The sequence below is a fragment of the Neopsephotus bourkii genome, unplaced genomic scaffold (genome assembly GCF_033783945.1).
Source record: "Neopsephotus bourkii isolate Nb327-2 ecotype Australia unplaced genomic scaffold, CSIRO-AGI_Nbou_v1 NB_923, whole genome shotgun sequence".
NCBI classification, from domain to species: domain Eukaryota; kingdom Metazoa; phylum Chordata; class Aves; order Psittaciformes; family Psittacidae; genus Neopsephotus; species Neopsephotus bourkii.
In genome coordinates this window covers 1,378,507-1,393,751 of record NW_026901417.1, presented here as the reverse complement: position 1 = coordinate 1,393,751, position 15,245 = coordinate 1,378,507, and the positions used below count along the sequence as shown (strand labels likewise).

Here is a 15,245-nt window from a genome sequence, read left to right as displayed (position 1 = left end):
CACCAGGATTTAATCAGTTATCTGCTTGGATCCTCCAATTACAACTGAATGTAATGACATTTGTAGTGTTTGTCTTCTGCTGGGGAGGAAGTGGTGCGTTGTGCTTCCACTACAGAAATATTGACAGCACTTCTTGTAATATTTATCCCATGGTTGAAAGGCTGTCTAAGCTGGTTAGTACAAGAACTGGATAGATACACTCAAATACCCCCAAGGACTAATAGGGAGAAAAAGGACTGCCTCTTGCCTTATGTTTTTTAAGGGCTGGAAGTTTATGATGTTTATGATCAACTGTGGCAAGTGTACCTATTTCCTCTGTGCCTCTGTATTCCTCTTGACATCTGCAGTAGGTGTTGATTATATGCTTTATGCAATGCTCATTACTGTAATGAATGCAAACTTCATTGCTAGAAATTAGCACATATGCAGCTCATATTTCCAATTCATTTTTCATCAAATCAAGAGTAATATCTTCTTTTTCAAGATGTGACACAAAATGGCCTCCTGAGACTCAGATGCATAGTGCTTGCAGTCTGAGTAGAGAATACTGATTACTCCCTAGACAGGGATACTTCTTCCCAGGTTATCCAGGTTGCCCTTCAGCATCTTGAGCTGCCTAGTCCATCTACTCAAGAAGCTTAGGGGAGATAGGAGGAGAGCAGATTTGCAGCTGGGACTCTAGGTCCAACACAAACAGCACTTCATGACTGTTTACCACACAAAAGATGTGCCAGGTCCGTGATTGGCGATGGTGGCCTTTTTCTGTCACTTCCACTTCTGTTTTTGCTGTAAATACTTATCTCAGTTAGTGAGGTGACTTGACCTCTGGATTTCACCAAAACAATGCTCTACAAACCAGTCTTGCTTGAAGAACCTCACACACACCATCCAGTGGGATGCCATTAGGAAGTGTAGACTTTCAAGAGTGATTTAATAGATAGTTCCTGTGCTCCAAGACTTACCTCTGTGCTATCTTCTCTTCATGGAGGCCTGTTGTATTTTATTTCTAGCTCCTTTTTATTATGTGAAAGCTGCATAAACCAGGGGTGACTGGCTGATTATCCTGGGGGAGTAGTGAACTGATTGCAGCATTCCTGTTTGTGTAACATGAATAAGAGGATCTGTCCATAACACCTTCATCTGCCCAGTGCAAATGCAAGTGGCAAAAAGCATCAGCCTATGTAGTACACTGAGTTAATCTGCAGTACTACTGTGAAGCTTAAGCACAAAGCTCTTCTCTGACATTTGTTCCAGAGTCACTCAGATACACGTTAGTGGAGGTAGGATCGTTCCAGTTTGGTGGGATTTTGTAATAATTCTCCAGAATTAAGAAAACTGTCTGAGCCCAGGTTGGACACAGGGGCTTGGAGCAAGCTGCTCTAGCAGAAGGTGTCACTGCCTGTGGCAGGAAGCTGGACCTGGATGAGCTTTAACGTTCCTTCAACCCAAACCAGTCTGGGATTCTAGGATTCTCTGAAAAGTATAGAAGGCTTCACAGGAATTCACTAAAAATTCAGCCCAAGCTAGATGGCTATTGCATTTGTTCTTCCTATTAGCTGTATCCTGGCAGAAGAACTCAACTGTGGCTGGATCCCTGATGCCTTTGGTTAAAAACTTGGCTTCATTACTTGTATTTTATATATCTCACTTTGGTTTTATATGTAGCTGAGTTTTCATCTCCCAAATCTCTAAAGGCTCATATATAATCTAATGGTGGAAACAATGTGGAGGACTTTCATGCTTAGGAAAGGTTAACTGAGTTTTGATACTCCTTTTGCACTTTGCTTTCCCCTGTGTTTCAGTATGACCCATGCTGGTTCCCTTCCCACTGAGCCCTGGTCTGGTCCCTGGGAGAGTCTGTCCTGCTGAGGCTAACCCAGGGACAGCAATAACTGCATCTGAAAAACTGCTGTCATTAGACACAAGCATATGCAAACAGATGTTACACTGCACTGCGTTTTGCATCAGCCAGCTCAGATGATCCATTTAGCATCTTCACTCATGGACTCCAGTGAGGTGCTGTTTATTTGGGGACATTTTTCCCCCTCTCCTTATTTAGCTGCTCTGAGCTTTTCTGGAACCATCTGTTTTCATGGAATCACAGCCTGGTTTGGGATAGAAAGGACCTTAAAGCTCATCCAGCTCCAACCCCTGCCACGGGCAGGGAACCCTTCCACTAGAGCAGCTTGCTCCAAGCCCCTGTGTCCAACCTGGCCTTGAACACTGCCAGGGATGGGGCAGCCACAGCTTCTCTGGGCACCCTGTGCCAGCGCCTCAGCACCCTCGTGGTGATTCTGTGGGTGCTGTGTGCGACCAGGCCCTCTCTCGTGGTGATGTGGGGCAGCAGCAGCACTCGCAGCCCCAGGGAGCTGCTGCCATCACAGAAATGGGCTCTGTTGCAAACCCACTGGTAAGGGGGTGACTTTGGGGCTCTGGTTTCTGTTTGCAAGGTGGGACACACAGCACCAGCTCTGCAGGGCTGGGTGATCCCAGTGGATGCTTTCCACAGGTGTGGCTGTGGCTGCTGCAGGTTTCCAGCACACTGTGCTCAGTGCCAGCCCATAGCACTCCTCTGCAGAGGAACCGCTGGACTGCTACCCCATGTGTGAGTGCAGTTGTCGGAGATCCTGAATACCTTGCCCTACCCAGGCTGAAGAGCAACTTTCTTCAGAAGCATACAGATCTATTGCAGTTTCTGTGGCAAATGCTAATTGCTCCATTCCTAAAGGAGCTGTAAGTGTAAAGTAGAGGTACTTGCTCTTCTGCGAAAGTATAACTTAAGTACTTTCAGCAAGGGAAGGGTTGAGATTGATGGAGAATGTTCTCATTATACAGTCTCTTTCCAAACATCGATCTTACCCTGTCACTTACTGCAAGTGTAGCAAACACAGGGAGTTTAAGTTCCCGTATTTCCTTATCCTAAAAATGCCCTGAACAGAGGAGGGTTGGATAAAACGTATTTAAAGATCTTACTGTCAAATTTTGTTATGATTTTCCCATTTCCCCATGCTCTGCCAGTGGAGAACTGTTTCCTGAATCAATGTAACTCAGGTTGCAAAGAACCTTGTTGTGAATGGGGTTTAATTTGTATTCTGGGTTTGGCAGGCTGGATAGGAATTTGTCTAGCTTGGAACCTTTGTGTTTCAGAATAGAGGTACTTTTCCACTTAAACCAATCCCCAGTTGTGGATGACTTTATCCTGGTTGTTTTTAGAGATAAGGATAATGGCTCTCCAACTGCTCTCACCAATTTGCAAGCTGAGAGCAGTGGATGAGAGAATGGCATTTATGGCATGTGAATCCTGATCAGGTAGGAGGTACTAGGAGGCTCTCTAACTTGTAAGGATGTAGTTGAGGTTTCAAACAGCCCATCTACTGCATGATTGCTAGTACTGGGGCTCATGAAGGAAGATGACCTTGAATTCTGAACTGAGGACAATCAGGAAACGAGCTCCATGAAACAGACCTGCAGTGAGGTCTTTCCTGAGCACACCAACTGTTCATCACTCCTTCTGCCACCATAACATGTCCTGCAGGTGGGAGGATGCTATGAATGGTGCCTCGGGAACACAAGCTATTTGCAATTATGCTGTATTTTTTGGTATCAGGTGAAGTGTTCTTTCACATCTTCTTAAAATTACCTCTGGCTCAGTTCTACTTTGTCTACTTCATCCCAGTTCTCTCTGCAACAGAAAGCAATTAGCTTTGAGCCCTCAAACTAGGATAACTTCAGGAATAAAAATAAACCTTGGGAGAGTGGGGTGTGGAGAGAAAAGCCTCTGGGCCTGCAAGTGTGAATCAGCATGAATTCCAGCCCCTGGGGACTGTGCTCAGTTGTTTCTTTGGTAGTTGAAGTTCTGAGATAGTAAGATTATGGAGGAAGATAATGTGAATGGAGATAAGGCAGGCTGAGATAGAGGAAGACTAAAATGCTGTAAAATTAAGAAGAATTTTAAGAGAGAACTGCAAAATAGATGTCTCTGTTGTGCTAACAATGGCCTTCAGACCTGAGAACAACCAGCCACTGGAATAATCTCCTCATGGAAGTGATAGATTCCGCAACACTGGACACTGTTAATATTCAGCTCATCAGGGTGCTGGGACATCTATTCTAGACTGTGCTTTTGCAGGACAGGTTGGACCAGATGATCCTTGACATCCCTTCCAGCCTGGGATTCCCTAATTCTGTGATTCCCTGGACTGCCCGATGTGGCCCGACTTTCCATTTCCAAAGCTCTTGCTTTCAGTGGAAGCAGCATTAGTCCTGTAGTTCCACTTGAGGAGTTTGAGCATGTATCAGGAGAGCTGATGCATCCTGCCAGCCAAGGCACCCAGCCTTGCCCTACCCAGGAGCATACCTGTGGGGTCAGGGGTCATGGGTTCCTGTTTGTGTCTAGCTGGTCTCTGGACACTTTGCTGCGTGACTGCTACTTGCCCGTCTGTGTTTTGGGAGCTGCTGGGGGTCAGACCACTGCTGTTGCTTTTCCAGCTGGCTTCAGGTCAGTGTGCCTCTCAAAGCTGCAGATCCTGAATGTGGAGCATTGTTCTTTCTTTGCAAGTGAAGCATCAGAAGTGTTTCTTGTATTTGTATATTCTGATAGAGACATCCTGCAGGGACGCAGGAAACAATTATATTTTGCTGTCAGTGGTTTGTAACATAGAATTTATTACACTGAATACAAAATCTGCAGCCTGCCACTACCACACGGCAGGTGCAGTGACATTCCAGAAACACAAACCTTGCTTCAGTGCAGATCAGAATTTCCTGCAAAACAAACACTGACCTGAAAAGCATTTCATCTTCTGCAGCTGGTGTGATAATGTGGTGTAGTCAGACTTCCCATCACTGGTAGTGCATTTATGCACAGCTCTTCTGCTGCAGCACAAGGACTGGTACTCAGGCAGCTGGCTGGAGCAGTGTTTTATAAGGAAATTCATTGTGTTAAGTGTTGGCACCAAGGGGAGGTGCAGAGAACATTTGAAGAGAAAGTGAAGCAGGATGAAGCATGCATACCTGGCTGAGGAATGTAGGTGGGCACTGTGGTGTCCATGTCCCTCCCTGCCACAGGGGGCGGGAGCACGGGGCTGCTGGGACAAGCCCCAAAGGCAGTGTCTGCATGGGTCAGGTCTTGCACAGTCACACTGAACACAGGCTAGGGCTTTCAGATATCCTTAACTTCATGGGATTTAGTTACCAAGAGAGTACAGATCTTATATGTTGAAATAATAAATTCTGTTGGAGTTGAGAATTTGACCTATGGTGGCATCAAAATGTGTTCAGAATCCCATCCCGTGTACCTATTTTGAAGTTAGCTCTGTCCATGGCATGCGGCAGGAACATTTGATCTCAGTTATGAAATTAAAAGACTCTGGAGACAAACTGTGGAAACAAGATGGGAGTTTTCTTGTACAAATGAATGAAGCACTTGAAAAGCCCAGGCTGCTGAGCTCGCCAGGTTTCCTGAGGGGACTGCATTTGCTGGTTATTTATAGCATGTATCTGAGAGTATTTTTGGGTTCGTTTGCGTGATTGATACTTCTTCAGAAGGCAGAATTGAAACGAGACTTCTTTGCAGCAGTGTTTGTAGTATTCTAATCAATCACTGAGGAATTAAAAATGACCCTGAATACAGCTCCTTGTTAAAGGAAGGCAAATAGAAGTACCGTGTGATTCAAATTTGATGAGAGAATAAATAACTTTTTGAACAGTTTCAAATACATAGGCCAAACAGATTTAGCTTTCTAGCATCTGCTTACTCATGAAAGGATTTGTAATTTCATTACCCTGGGCCTCACAGTGAGCAATCTCTCCTACCTCTTAGGGATTCTTAGGTAACAAGTCAGCAGTAACTGGAATTTCATAAAGATCCCCTTATGTGTGAGCAGGTTTTATGTTTTACTGACTATTCCCAGTCTGCCAGTGCTATGCCTGAGATGACCAATTCTCTTCCAAAGCCACCAAAAAGTCCTAAACTGCTATCCCAAAGCAGTGGTGGTGTGGGCACTAAGCCAGAGTCAGAGAAGGATAAGTGGAAAAAAGGAATTGTGCTACCTTTAGGAACAGCAAACCTCCACTGAAGTGTTTTCCCTTTCTTAGCTTTGCCTGGAGGCCAGGGAGCTGCGTCCCCTGTGTATGATACACATCTCAAAAGCAATGAGCATCATCAAAGGGAACCTTACAGCCTTACTGCTACCATTCACAGGACAAGTTGTTGCTTGCATCTCCAGTGACTGGTACAGGTACAGGAACAGGTTTGTACACAGAGTTGTACCCCTTTCCACAGGGGTGATGTGGTGAATTGGGCATATGAGTATGTCTCAAGTAAGGTAAGTGCTTAGGATAAGCTTTATTTTGTATGAGGTCACTATGTAGAAATCTTATTTCAAGAACAAGAATTTGCACCTTCTCTCCTGTGTTACCCATCTGTGCCACATCATTACCATCCCTCTGGTTTTTGGCTGTCATTGGACCTCACTGTGGGTGTCCCCCTCCTTGTTTGATGCTGTCTCCTCTCCCCATAACCCTCTAGGAGCCATGTTGTGTGTTTTTTCAATTAAGGAATTGTTTCCTTCCACCTGAAGCAGCACTCTGGGGCATGCTGATAGCTGCAGGTTGGGGTGGAGTGGCAGCCCCTGATTGCTGAAGTGGCAGTGGATGGCTGCAGCCCAGCATGAGGGCTTGGTGGACTAGCACAGGGACTTTGCAGCCTGGTGTTGGTCACCAGACACTGGAGACCGGCGGAGAAACTCTTCTGAGAGAGCTGCAGGAGAAAGGCTTGCCTGCAGTGATGTTAGGGAAGTCACCAGGTTAACAAAACCCATATGAACTGTACTTAGTACGGGATCATCAATCAGCACTGCTGAAAAGGGACAGAAGAGTACTAGCCGGGTTAAAAAGTCATGGCCATGCAAGAAATACGTAGTCCAAGAAATTTTAAGCCGATTTTACATGGTGTATTCTGGTCTTAGCATGTCACTGAGATGTTTTGGTGTATTTCTTTGAGTCATAACCTCAGTAGCACCATGTGAGGGCTGCAGTCTGGCATAAAGCTGTAATAGTACTCACCTCCTCATATTCACTGTGAGCAACATCAGCTGTGTTTGGAGCAGGGGAGCTGGAGTTTGACTGGAGCTGGCTCATATGCAGGGAACAGAATTGAGAAGAAAATGAATGAGCTCTTGCAGCAAGAACATCTGGCTATACTTCAGTTCCCTTTTCTTCTCACCTCTCACTATTTATATGTTAGTTTCTGTCTGAGGTTTGAAAGACATTGTATGTGCTACTTCCTGGAAGCATTTTCTGAGCACAAGTTAAATTGATTAATATTACAGAGTTACATGTCTTGTCTGTTAAGTGAAGCATCAGAAGTGTTTCTTGTGTTTGTATATTCTGATTGAGACATCCTACAGGGATGTAGGAAACAATTATATTTTGCTGTCAGTGATTTGTAGCGTAGAATTTATTGCACCAAATACCAAATTGTACTGAATTGTACCGAATACCTGCCACTAGAACATGGCACATGCAGTGACATTCCAGAAGCACAAACCTTGTTTCAGTGCAGAACAGAATTTACTGCAACACTGAACTGAAAAGTGTGTCATCTTCTGCAGCTGGGTGGCAAAAGCAGATAGCCTTGGCTAGCTTTGGTACTGAAAACATACCTTTTGAATGTGACTGGAGCTTACTGTATATAATGGTCACTTCTTACGACTCTTTCCAGAAAGAGCTCTTTTGCACTGAATGAGCAGAATGGGAAACTTTCAGCTTGTTCAATGGTGTTTAAGAAGTTTTCTTTCTTTATTTTTTCTTTAATAATGATTCTGAGAGATCACTAGGAGGAGGACTTCCAGATAAGAGCATTAAGTCAAGCCATTGGCTGTGTGGTGGCATGGAAAGCCTTACACACACCTAACACCTCTGCCAAACACTATCAGTATTTGGCCATCAAGCCGTCAGCTGATGGCTGTTTCTCTCTACAACTCAAGTAGACCCTATTGTCATCTTCAGTTATTTCTATAAAACATCTTGTTTATGGCCTATAAGCTGCCGAAGATTAGTATAGTTCTTCCTCTAATCCGAGAATTCTTCCTCTGCAATGTGCATTAATTTTCCTCTTGTCGGAATTTCCTTGCATGAAACTACTCATAGCTTTAATTTCCAAATTCAGAACTGCAGCTTTCTAGCCAAATAATTTTGTAAGAGATTTACTCTGAGGGACTGTTTTCATTGAAGATAACATACACTTAAGTAATGTCTCGTGTAATAATGATAAAACTTGTACTTTTGCTGGTTCTGGATCAAGGTTGATAAGCTCTGCGTTAACTCATGGCACTGAAATCAAAAGAAACTTATAGTACACACCAGCAATGGCTGGGTTTGATATTAGAACTTTACATAGATGTTGAATCAGCTTGGATTGACTGGAGTCACAAGCAAATTGTGTTTTTCTTGTCTCTCTAAATGAGGTGTAAGATAAGTATGGAGACTTCCCAAGATCTTGTGCACTGGTCTCAGAGGTTTCAGTTGTTCCATTAAACTAATGAATGTGCTTTACATATGTTGCTGAAGAATGGACTTTTGCCTTGCTTGGCCTCTGGCCCTGGGAAGCAACATTCCTGGTGGTGCCTGTACTATTTCTCCTTTGTTCTTGGCCTCAGGGACAAGAGGAGCAGATTTGAATTGTTGTGAGATTCTGTTGTGGGACAGGCAGGGACTCTAACTCCCTGAGTATTAGGTGAAACTAACCAAATCAGTTGAGAAAAGAGTTATACTCTTGTTGCTCTTATTCTTGATGAATATAACCAATCAGTTAAAATGGATAGGGGCTTGTGGAGCCAACCAGTTACATCTGCTTTTCAGTTTGAATAATTTGATATGCTGAAAAATTCTGACATGTAGCAGAGAGGCCAGTATGGGCTTAATATTTATACTCACACTTCTGTGCTAAGGTTAAATGTGTCTTAACATGCTGGGGCTGCAACTAAGCATCCTTTGTCCTTCAGTTCTGAGTCCACATTCTCACTTTGGTGGGTGCTGGCCCTGCAATTCTGCATTCCAGGGCAGCTGTGCAGAGCAAGCAGCTCCTGGGTGAGAAAACGTCAGGGCCTTCAAAGGTGGGTGCTTCGTCAGCATTGCTGTTTGTCTGCACTCCTTCAAACCATGGGATCTGACCTTTATTAGGTGACACTAAAGTCCTGTTTTGGAGTGGGGAGCAGCTTTACATAGTCTTGAAATCTGAACCTGATATTTCAGGGGGGTTGCACACTGGTATTCAGCTTTTCAATCGTGTTGGTAACATTTCTTCAGAAAGAAGACTTTGAAGGTCAAATACTGTCCTGTCATTTCCATATTAACCTCATTTGTTTCCTTAAGCAATACACTCATTTTAGCTGTATTGCTGCTTCCTGTAGTATTTTAAAGTGGTGAAGGACAACTGTTAAGCGCTAGAAATCTTAAAAGTTAAATTCTATTCGTAAGAAAGAACTCCTCACCTCTCCCATGAGCATAGAGCAGTTGCTCTCTCCTCACACGCCTTCCTTGTATGTTACATGTTTCAGGCAGACTCAATTTCCCTCCCAGATCATAGAATCACAGAATAGTTAGGGCTGGAAAGGACCTTAAGATCATCAAGTTCCAACCCCCCTGCTATGGGCAGGGACACCTCGCTCTAAACCGTATCACCCAAGGTCTTGTCCGATTTACAGTGAACAAAACCCTCATAAACCCCACGACTGTTATACAAATACATTATGATACCCATTTGTCTTTTTGTTTGTAAATTCCACAAATCAAATGTCAGGATAATGGATATTTATGAAGATGCAGTCGATAGCAGTGACTGAGCCCACAGCACAGCACGGTGCCAAGTGCCTCTTTCCATGGCAGGCAGGAAAGGGCTTGATGCAACTGATCTGGCATCACAAACCACAGTCCTGAAGGAAGAATAGCTGGTGCTGATCCATGAATATGCTTCCCCCATCCATGCCTGCAAAACAGAACTGAGGTCCGCACTGCTGTGTTTCAGGTGGGACACAGGAAAGTCCATTCTCCTCCAGGGAGTTAATCCTGCACCTGACCATAAGTATGAATGTGTAAATAGCGCCAACACTGATGTACAGATTGTGTGTGACTCTGTGTTGGGTATCAAATACCTTAGAAAAAGTGTAAAGTAACTTCCAGCTGTGCGCTGGGGACCTGGAAAATTACTTTGTCTTGTTTGCCCTTTTCTTACTCCTTGGTAGCAAGACTTGATTATTAACTTTAAAACTGCGGAGTGACTTTTAAGTACTTGTGCATTTATAAAACCACCTCAATCTGACACTAAAATACTTCTTAACATTCTTTGACTCAGTCTGTCAAGCAGGGGAGAGTTCAGACCTGCAGTGGTGATGGCCATTGAAAAGAGAGGTTTTGTAAGCAGGAGTTGTATAAGTGGCAGAAGTACTGCACAGGTTTGCATGGTGCTGTAGGAATGCTTGCTATCTCAGTGTAAAGATTCAGCATATAGACGGATGGAAACTATATTAATGTCCCTGAAAAGTGAGGTGCTGCAGAGAGACCCTTGGGTTTGGTAGCTGGAGATCGAGCTGTGCTGCAGGGTATCCCTCCAGAACCAGAGAGCCTTTGGCTGGGTGAAGAAGGTGGGCCCAAAGTCAATCATAGAATAGTTCGGGTTGGAAAGGACCTTAAGATCATCTCGTTCCAACCCCCCTGCCATGAGCAGGGACATCTCACACTAAACGGTGTCACCCAAGGCTTCATCTAACCTGGCCTTGAACATCTCCAGGGATGGAGCATTCACAACCTCCCTGGGCAACCCAGTCCAGTGCCTCACTACCCTTACAGTGAAGAACTTCTTCCTTATGTCCAATCTAAACTTCCCCTGTTTAAGTTTTAATCCATTACCCCTTGTCCTATCACTACAGTCCCTAATGAAGAGCCCCTCCCCAACATCCCTGTAGGCCCCCTTCAGATGCTGGAAGGCTGCTATGAGGTCTCCACGCAGCCTTCTCTTCTCCAGGCTGAACAGCCCCAACTTTCTCAGCCTATCTTCATACGGGAGGTGCTCCAGTCCCCTGATCACCCTCGTGGCCTCCTCTGGACTTGTTCCAACAGTTCCGTGTCCTTTTTATGTTGAGGACACCAGAACTGCACACAATACTCCAGGTGAGGTCTCATGAGAGCAGAGTAGAGGGGCGGGATCACCTCCTTCGACCTGCTGGTCACGCTCCTTTTGATGCAGCCCAGGATACGGTTGCTTTCTGGGCTGCAAGAGCACACTGAAGCCGGCTCATGTTCATTTTCTCATTAACCAACACCCCCAGGTCCTTCTCCTTGGGCTGCTCTGAATCTCTTCTCTGCCCAACCAACAAGGATGCTATGTGGGACAGTGTCGAACGCTTTACACAAATCCAGGTAGATGACATCAACTGCTTTACCGCTGTCCCTCAGTTCTGTAACCCCATCATAGAAGGCCACCAAATTGGTCAGGCAGGATTTCCCCTTGGTGAAGCCACGCTGGCTGTCACCAAGTACCTTGTTGTTTTCCATGTGCCTTAGCATGCCTTCCAAGAGAATCTTCTCCAAGATTTTGCCAGGCAAGTCCTCAAAGTCATGCAAAATAATTTTTGTTCTGTTGCTTTAGCAGCAAAGCCCTTACCCAGGCTTTAGGGGCATTGGTGTGTTCTGTGGTATATGTGAGTCTTGTTTCAGTACTCGTTATAGGGCAGCTCTTGGGGAGTTTATTGGGAATTAAAAGTTAGGAGTTGGTACTGTTGGTAGTGGGGATGGTTTCTGTTCAGTTGGATGTTAGTGGGGTGGCTATGTTTTATTCATGTGGTGTAGGGACGTTTTTTGTGGCTGGTTGAGGGCTATTGTTAACTTGTTTGTGTTGGAGATTGTGCAGGGCTTGTCTTGTGGAGCATTTTGGGTAGTTTAGGAGAGGAAGGGATGAGAGATAACAGGATGTAGTTTAATGTAAAATACCAGCTTTGGGAGTTGGGGAGAGAGGTTTGAGTCCTCTTTTTCTGAGATCACAGAATCATAGAATGGTTTGGGTTGGAAAGGACCTTAAGATGATCCAGTTCTAACCCCTTGCCATGGGCAGTGACACCTCAGTCTAGACCATGGCGCTCAAGGCTCTGTCCAACATGGCCTTGAACACTGCCAGGGATGGAGCATTCACCGCTTCTCTGGGCAACCCATTCCAGTGCTGCAGCACCCTCACAAGGAAGAGCTTCTGCCTTATATTCAACTTAAATCTCCCCTGTTTCAGTTTGAACCCATCACCCCTTGTCCTATCGCTACAGTCCCTGATGAAGAGTCCCTCTCCAGCATTCTTTAGGCCCCCTTTAGATATTGGAAGCCTGCTATGAATCTTCACACAGCTTCTCTTCTCCAAGCTAAACAGCCCCAATTATGCTGAGATGTTTTGTGAACTCTAAGAAAAGGTGTAGCCTTCACTCTTTATTTTATAAGACCGATGTTTTTCAGAAACTACTGTAGTATTTTAGTTGTCAAGTATTCTGTTTTCTAAGGATGTGATGTTGTGAGGTAGGATTAGGAGAGTGCTGAAGTAGGTGAGGGAGACTAATAAACATTTTCCAGCATGGAAATGCATGCCTTGAACATCACCTGCAGAATTAAGGAAGGAGTGCCAAATCCTACACTGTGATTCAAGTAAGCTGGTATTTGCAGTTATTTGTAAACCATCCAGAGTCATGTGGCTGTCCCAAAACATCACCTTTCAGTTAAATTGTAAGAGAGCTACAGTCTTCCTCAAAGGGAAAAACTAAATCTCAAGTGTTTAAAAGGAAGCAAAAAACCCAATCCACCTTCTAAATAAAATGCAGCCTATTAGAAGAAGCAAAAAAAGCAAAAGTTAATTAAAAAGAAAAAAAAAAAGGAAAAAAAGGCAAAAGAAAAGCCTTCAAACATGCATGTGTTTCAGCTCAGGCCCTGTTGCAGCCCTTCCCTAGCCGTCATGCTCTGTGGGCATGGAGGCTGAGGTCAGGTGGCAGTTGACCCATGGGGGACCCATCTTTCCAAGCACCTCTCCATGTTATGTACCTGGAGCACATTCAGAGGAAGGTCACTGCAGCAGGGAGGAACCGGAGAGGAGCTGGTAAAGTCAGAGTGTGAGATCCGGATGAAGGCATTTCTCTTGCTGAGCCCTAACAGAGAACGCTGGAGAGGGAAATCAGCCCTGCAGAAATTTTCGGCAGGGGTGGGGAGATGACCAGACAGGTATGTCCTGCTCATCACACACTGTGCTGGTAGAGGAGTGGGTGATAGGCTGGGCTTGGCTTTTTCTCTTTTGCTTGCAACTTGGAGTGGTTTCAAATAGTATCATAGTTGCCATAGATACGAGTCTGAATTGGAAATAGAGGTCTGGACCAGGCATTCAGTCTGTCTGCCAAGGCAAAGCTTGGACCTAGGGATGAAACCCGAGTGGGTTTGAGGAGCGACGCTGATGCTTGCGTTTCCACAATCTGATTCAGCCTTGCCACAGAGGGTGAGGATGTGTTTGACATCGCCAGGCAACTCCAGGAAGGGTTCATATACGCCTGGAGACTGGGAAGGGAAAAAATCCTTCATGCTTCAAACACTTTCTCGTCCTTTTTTGCCCCAGGAGGTCTGTAGAGCTCGGAAAAATGCCATGGAATCCTGGGACTGGGCTTGATTTGTGTTTTGTAAATGTTTCTGTGCAACAAAGCAGCAGCACATTTTAAGTAGTTCAGCTGGCTGAAAGCATCCTATTAAGGTATATTCAGTTTATTTGTCCCAGGAATGTGTGGCCAGTGTGTGTCTAATTACAGATAAGGCAACAAAGCCTTTAATCTTCTTTCAGTGAAAAAGAATCTGCAAATAAAATGGAAAACGTTTTGGTGAAATGTATGAAGGTCTTCTCAAGGATCTGGTCATCACTAATGAGACCCACTTAGGGAACTGGGAATGTTTCTTGCCTTATCCTTCTGCTTTGTGGGTGGCTTTGGATGTATTGGGACAATTTCAGCTGACACTGGAAATCCCTCACTTTGAGATAGAAATCTGTCATTCTGCCCGTGGAGGTTTCTAGCCTCATCTGTGTGTTGTTACATGGGGAGGGTAAGTCAGTAAGTACTGCTCTAGTGAAGATGACAGAGATGCACAGAAGACACAGTCTGGCCTGAAAAGCACATACTGAACATTGTGTCATATTTCCTCTCCAATTTCTTGCTCAGTAGGTGGTAGAGAATTAGTGTTTAATTACTTGCAGGCTGTGGACGGCAACCAATGCCCTGAAACTGTTTACATTTCTGGATAAGGCTGGAGCTGAGTGTTCTTTGTGGCTCAGCTTTTCTCAAAGTCTATGGAAGACTTTACAGGACTTGTTTATCTTTTATACCATATACTGGGATAAATGTTTGTTCTCAAAGAGGTTTTATCTATTTAACAAAAATGCATCCACATCTTTGTGACCTTATGTCTGATAAATCTCATTTATACCATTCTGCTTCCTAGCTTTTGAAAAAGCCCAAATCTGTTGTTCAGGAGGCTTGTTCAATCAGATCCACGTCTTCAAGGTGGAGCTGGAATTCTAGACTTGCTTGGATACAAGGAATTACACTTCCCAAACGTCACTTGAATAAAACATTAATTTTCCATCAAAAACCATTATGTTGCTCTGATAATTGTTCCTGGTTGAGTAATCGTCCTTTCCTTCTTATCTCCGGTGACTCATCCCAGAAAGTTCTCAACCATCCTGCTTTGCAGATGCTCTCAAGCTGTCTATTCCTGATCTGACTCAGCTTCTTTATCATCAGTGTCTTCTCTCATTGCTATTGTGCTGTGAAAATGCATGCCTCACTAAGGAGTTCACTCCCCATCCAGCTTAAAAATGACTGGCACTGCTGGCCACACGTTTAAATTTAACTCGAGTTTTAAGAAAGTTTTAGGGTAAAAATTCACTTCTCATGTTTTCAGGTTGTCTGAAGTCTTGAAGCTGCAACTGAGAAGCCCAGATTGCAAAGATGTATGCCTCAGTCCTTTTGTCTAGAATGGGAACAGATCTTTCAGCTTTCCTGTGAGTGGTTTGCCAGTATAATGAATTCCCAATATGATCTGTGCATCTTATAGCACGGTCTGTGTGGAGTTCTGTGGTGTCACCTGTCACCTTTGCAACCAGATTTGAGATGCTGTTACTGAAGTTATAGTGAATATAAAGTTTTAAGGAAGCTAATTGATGGGCAGTGTACTGAGCA

General features: G+C 44.4%; 1 protein-coding gene across 7 annotated transcripts in view; it reads left to right on the top strand.

Moving 5' to 3' along the window:
• The window catches only part of FBLN2 (fibulin 2), a 113,209-nt gene that overhangs the window by 39,402 nt on the left and 58,562 nt on the right, over window positions 1–15,245 (top strand). The gene's annotated exons all lie outside the window — the stretch shown is intronic.